Below are 7,039 nucleotides of genomic sequence, written 5' to 3'. Positions count from 1 at the left end.
TTTTTTTGACTTGAAGACTTTATAAACTCAAATTTATGAATACCTTTTTTATACAGAATATGTTTTCCATAATAAAGAATATTTTTAACAACAAAATTCGCCTTTTTCTGCTTAGCTTACAAATAATATAAGGAATAATTAAAAAAATTTTATCTATGCAATCCGGAATAGATTTCCTTATATTATTTGTTGCTTATTATTCAGGGGCATCCTTACATCTAAATAAGAATGAAAATTAGTCAGAATTAAATAAAATGGCTGTTCATTTGACATATTTTGTCAGAGCTCTTCGAAATATTGAATTAGAATTATTTAAGTTATTTTTTACGATTTATTTGGAATAGCGATATTTTAGTGCACTGTGTTTTAGGTACCTGTTACGTTGTGAATTTTGTAGTTTTCTTCGCTGGAAACTACGTAGAAGCCTTGCAGACTATTTATGGGGCCACTGGAAACTGACGTGGAACTGCTTTGTACTGCTGGTAGCGGAAAATTTTCATGGGCTGCCGAAATAACTTTTTCGGCAAACTATAGATTTACTGGTAAGTATTTAATTTTCTTCCTTGGACTCTTTCTTCTTGTTTTATTTTTAATCTTTCGGGAGCTGCGTTTCCACGCTGTACATCTTTCAAAACCCAAGCCGTAACCAATCAATAATTTCTTTGTTTTTCTCCACCTTTCTGATTATTCTGTCCCTAGCTTTGCTTAAGGTCCACGAAATTTTCAGTCTTTGGATGTCCTTTTCAAACACTTTTGCACACCACTACTTATAACTAACACATTTTTAACAAATGTCCTTTTACTTTTATTTACAATTCTATAAATTATTTACTAAANAACAAAATTCGCCTTTTTCTGCTTAGCTTACAAATAATATAAGGAATAATTAAAAAAATTTCTATTAATTAACTTTATCTATGCAATCCGGAATAGATTTCCTTATATTATTTGTTGTTTATCATTCAGGGGCATCCTTACATCTAAACAAGAATGAAAATTAGTCAGAATTAAATAAAATGGCTGTTCATTTGACATATTTTGTCAGAGCTCTTCGAAATATTGAATTATTTAAGTTATTTTTTACGATTTATTTGGAATAGCTAGTGGTATTTTAGTGCAGTGTTTTAGGTACCTGTTACGTTGTGAACTTTGTAGTTCTCTTCGCTGGAAACTACGTAGAAGCCTTGCAGACTATTTATGGGGCCACTGGAAACTGACGTGGAACTGCTTTGTACTGCTAGTAGTGGAAAATTTTCATGGGCTGCCGAAATAACTTTTTCGGCAAACTATAGATTTACTGGTAAGTATTTAATTTTCTTCCTTGGACTCTTTCTTCTTGTTTTATTTTTAATCTTTCGGGAGCTGCGTCTCCACGCTGTACATCTTTCAAAACCCAAGCCGTAACCAATCAATAATTTCTTTGTTTTTCTCCACCTTTCTGATTATTCTGTCCCTAGCTTTGCTTAAGGTCCACGCACAGAAATTTTCAGTCTTTGGATGTCCTTTTCAAACACTTTTGCACACCACTACTTATAACTAACACATTTTTAACAAATGTCCTTTTACTTTTATTTACAATTCTATAAATTATTTACTAAAATATTCTTTATTTTATATTTTTTTAGGTCATCTCTGAGTATTCTTACAAAGCCACCTTTAGCTTTAACATTTGTGAAATTTATTATAAAATTTGACATTTGATGAAAATTTTTTATGTTATGGGATATCTTCTTTAAGTTTACTCGTCTTCCTGCGATATGTATACCCGATTAATCTATAGACTTTAAGCTTTCATTTGATATAAGTCACTCTAGGTTTAAATTCGTTTTTCTTTATGTACTGATTACTAACAAGTGTCGATGTCATGCATTTTTATGAAAATTTATTCTGTACTTGAGAATAAAATTAAAAGATTATTATTTTTATACTATGTAATATCATTGTTCATTACTAGTTTTATATCCAGAATTTCCATATTAACAATTTTATACCAATTTGGTGTTGCTATAATAATAATTAAAATTTTTATACGACTTTAAGTTCGGTCAGACAATATTTTCATCTGAGTTTCTACATTAACATTTCAAATTCGTTACGATATGTACTTATAGAGCATTTAGTAGATTTTGGTAACAAACTCTATAAAAGAGAAGGATTAAATGACCCTATTTACGAGAAAGTTAATTGTATCTTTTTCATTTACGGTTTATTACAAAAATCAGAAACAGTGAAAATTAATCTTGCAAAAAATATATGTTTTATTCAATTATAAGCAATAAAATTCGCTAAATTATCTAACTACACTGATTAGTTTATAACTAATTTAAAATTTATAAATAGTATGTTAGATATATAGAAAATAATAATAATTTGAATGAAAATTGAGGCCCCAATTCATTAACAAATATCGAGTAAGTTTTTTCTTTCTCAAAAATAGCTAATATTGCTGACTTGGAACTTGGACACTTTCGAAAAATCTCTTAATATATACTATTTCTTTTGAAAAGCCATAAATAAAAATTTGATGAACAATTTTCTAGTTGATAAAAAAATTTTTCTTATCAATAATAAGCGTACCAAACTTGTAAAAACGCTTGACCGGAAAAAAGTAGAAAAATGGCAATTAAAAGAATTAACTTTGTAACTCATTAATTTTGAGTTATCAAAAAATGTTTTAAATATACCCTAATTTTTATAAGTACCTAGAATCGACAGAAGTCGCCGATTTTTTGCTTATCACTCTGTACATTAATCAGAAAAATAAACACTATGAAAAATCGTATAAAGTAAATGGTTGGACTACGTGTTGCAAAAGTGTAGAAGATACAAGAAATACAATACAATTAATTTAGGAGTGAAAAAAATAGTGTGTACCCATTAAATGAGGTCATTTGATAGGACCATGCAGCAAATTCGTCACTCCTTGAAGCCTAGCGCTTTATAAAGGCCAACGACCTGATTAAATTTATAAAATGTAGCCAGAAATATTGCTTATGTTTATATAAAGAGAGGTTGATGAACTCGACTAATTAATGTTCTCCGATATTTAATTTAATCTGCGAAATATAATTACCATTTTCCAACTCGGCAACGGACACATTTGAAATATGAATATTTGACTAAAATTACTGAAATTTAAAATAAATAATGACAATATTAAAGGGATTTCAACAAAAATCAACAGAAATTTGGTATTGTTTATATGTTGCCAAAATAATTTTCCAAATACTCTTTTAAAAAATGCAAAAAATTAAACATATAAAATGGAATCTTTATTTTCTAAAGCTAAAGTATCGTTTTTAAAGAAGTTCCCATAGGTTTGCTTAGATCTGTAACAAATTAAATGCTAGACAGAACATATATGTTCTGTTAAATATTATAAAAAGGTGAAATCTAATGCGGTTCTTAGTTGACCAGGTGATAAACATTGTGTCGTATGACTTGTTTCATCTAAATCCAACTAAATTATTTGTTAAAACTTACAAAGGAGCATCTCTCCAATATGAAATTAGTAAAAAAAACTCGATCTGCTTAAGGATTAAACAAACAGTAGAAAGCACAATAGGATTTGTTTGTAGTGCTTTAAACATTCTAAAGATCCGACCAAATAGTTGAAGATAACGAGAACATAACTTAATATTTTGTAGACTTTCTATTTCTTTTCAAATTTTGATCTTCAAGCAAGTAACTACTGGGCACCATCTGAGAAATGAATATTTTTTCTATTCTTTCTCTGCCTATTTAATCAGAAGGAAAGCCTCTAAAAACGACATAAAAAGAAGGAGATTACTTCAGTCGTTAACTTCAACTGGATATGCTGATCGCATTCTTAAAAATCTGCTGTTTGTCTCACATAACGTTCTAAAGCAGCAAAGTCCTTGATCCGTAGGTCACATTTGTATAAGGGGAACGCCTCACAATAACACAAATTACCCCTTCGGCCATCGTTTGCATAATGTCCTTCGCATAATGTAGCGTACAAATTAACGTCTATTGTGCAGCCCCAGAAAAATTGCTTCGGCAATTTAAATACCCAAGATTCAGATGAGGAACATTTAGCACCGTTTGTTAAATATATTCTCTACCAACACAGTGCAATTAAGCAAACACTAGAATAGCAGACGAAAGGGTATATGAATATTTATGTACCGTTAAGGAAATGCAGGTTTTTGCTGTCAGTAATACAGATATCTCTTATTATTGGAGTACCTATCATACCTTAAGTCGCCACAAGTAATCTATCGTAATATAAATGAAAGTTTCGCCAAAAAAAAAAACATAGTTTGGCTTGGCTTTGAAATGTAACATTCAATTGTTTTACTAAGAATATAATTTTCAAATCACAAGATTTTCTACAACTTTAACCCATACCTCTATGCACGGAATTAAAAAAAAATAAGGGTAGAATAACCTGTACATTCTTGAACCAAGACAGTGAACATTTTTAATAACAGGCGAATAAATTGATCGTTGTACCTACATTTTTCCATAACAATTTACACGTTATCTTTTCAAATCAGTGGCATACGCAGAATTTTTGTCATGGAGGCATTGAAACTTCGAACTATTACTGAAGTAGTTGATATACCAGTAGTGCAAAATAAAAACTACTTAAACGAATTGAAAAAATGCTTAATGGCGAGGTTGAACTATTTACAGAGTTTAAGAATATCATAAACTATTACGGGTGATCTGTAATTCAAAGAGTTGAATGGTACTTTGCTGAAACTTTCTAAAATCAAATATGAGACATTCCTCTATTCCTGAAATACCTGTATAATGACGGAATTGGAAAATGTATTTTTTTATTTTGCAACTCATTTGTTTAATAAAGCATCCTAAATTTTTCAATTACACATTTAAGTTAGGCACAATGTACTTGGGATATTACGAATTAGCTTAGGCATAAAAATGGGCAGATTTCAGCATATTAGAATAATCATAATATATATAATAGTTGAATCAATCATATGAACGATAGATAGACCTACATTATTATACAGGGTGTCCCACTAAGGTCGTCGAGGTACGATATTAGGGAAAGTATAAGCCCTATAATTCCGGGAAAAAAATTTGATGAATAAATAAACCAAGAGAAATCGCTGGAAATAGGTTTTAAGTTCGTAGGGGCGCAATTTATATACCAAAACATAGAGTTTAATTTTTCTTAGAAATGTTTCCTATTCCGGCATATTAAATAATACAAATATGGATAGCCGGATTCATTGCGCTTAACTTTTGTTATTGACATTTTGTTCTATCTCTCGACAGAAAGGGTGGGGGAAGGATTGACTCATCAAAAGCCTATAGAGTTATACCTCCTTGGAAAGGTTTTTTCATGCTTTATCTGGTGGTGAATGCGTAATGTTATTTACCTCAATATGGAAACCTATAGATGGCGTTATTTCAAAAGAATGCCGTTTTATGAATTTTTCTCAAAAATTTTAAATGCAGTGCTATAGATTTCTTTTCAAAACCCACGCAAATGGGCGAGTCAATAATAATCTTGAAAATAATAACTAGCAGATATTGGTATTATATAACGAAAGAGCAATTCAATTTCAACAAAAGTAAAGATGTTTTTAAATACTCGAAATGCATACCATTATTTTCAATACAGGAATTTAACTTTCGCTGCGTGCTTAGATAGGTTCTTATATAAATGCATTTTGTTTCGGTAATTAAATGTCTTTTCGTTAGCGTCGTGTTCCTTAATTCATTATCATTATTTATTTTTTGCTCACTAATTTGCGATAACTTGATAACAAAAAAGATATCGTACCTTTTTTGGCGTCAAAATGTAGCTATTTTTATGCTCTTCAAACTAACTTATAAAAAGTTTTGACCTGCTACTTCACTTTTTTAAGAAAACGTGAATCAACCTAAAAAAAGGTAAAGATAATGAAGCTTACCAGCAATTAGGCCATGCTTGGCCCTTTTTGCCTGCTAACTTACACTACCCTCCACCTTAACAATTACAAACATCCATGGTACGACAGGAAAATTCCTTCGAATTTTCCTGCCGCGTGCGGGATTCGAACCCACTACGGTTTTGCCGCACAGCCCTGGCTCGCCTCTGTAGGCAAGCCTTGGCCGCTTCGGCTACCGCCGCGCCTGAATCAACCTAAACTTGGATAAACAACCACGGTAGTGTGGGGGTGGTTTACACGAACCAGGAAAAGGCCGAGGCTTTCGCCGATAGCCTGGAACTGCAGTGTAGACTGCCTCAGCTGCCCGACGAAGACGAGGAATTCGAGTTAGTGGCTGAGCGCGCGGCCCGACGCGTCGACAGAGAGCCAGACAATGACATAATCCCCCCCGCAACACCTGACGAACTAAGACTGACAATACGCAGACTTAAAAACAGAAAAGCCCCCGGACCCGACAATATACATAACACGACACTTAAACGACTACCACACAAGGGCCTCATGGCCCTACTAAACATAACAAACGCGACACTCAGACTAAGACACTTCCCTACCCGCTGGAAAACAGCAAACATAATCCTTATCCCAAAACCCAACAAAGATCACACCATCCCATCCAACTACCGGCCCATTAGCCTGCTCCCGGCTATGAGCAAAGTGGTAGAAAAAATTATCCTAACCCGTCTAAGAACCCACTCCCAAGAACTGCAAGTCATTCCAGACGAGCAGTTCGCCTTCCGACCCAATCACTCCACTGAACTCCAAATCCTTCGCCTTACCGAGCACATCACGGCGGCCTTCAACAGGGGACAGTACACTGGTGCTGTCTTCCTGGACGTCGCAAAGGCCTTCGATACGGTTTGGCATGAAGGCCTACTGATGAAAATGCTCACCAACCAATATCCCATATCCTTTACCAAACTCATAAAATCCTACCTACACCACCGAAAATTCCGCATCCAAATCCAAGATTCCCTTTCCACCACCCGTCCCATGGAGGCCGGTGTCCCCCAGGGCACCGTCCTGTCCCCACACCTATACACCATTTACAACTCCGACATCCCACATCCCCCCAACACCAACATATACTTATACGCCGACGACCTGAC

The sequence above is a fragment of the Anoplophora glabripennis genome, unplaced genomic scaffold (genome assembly GCF_000390285.2).
Source record: "Anoplophora glabripennis isolate ALB-LARVAE unplaced genomic scaffold, Agla_2.0 scaffold158, whole genome shotgun sequence".
Taxonomy (NCBI): domain Eukaryota; kingdom Metazoa; phylum Arthropoda; class Insecta; order Coleoptera; family Cerambycidae; genus Anoplophora; species Anoplophora glabripennis.
Note: the sequence above shows the minus strand (reverse complement) of the source record.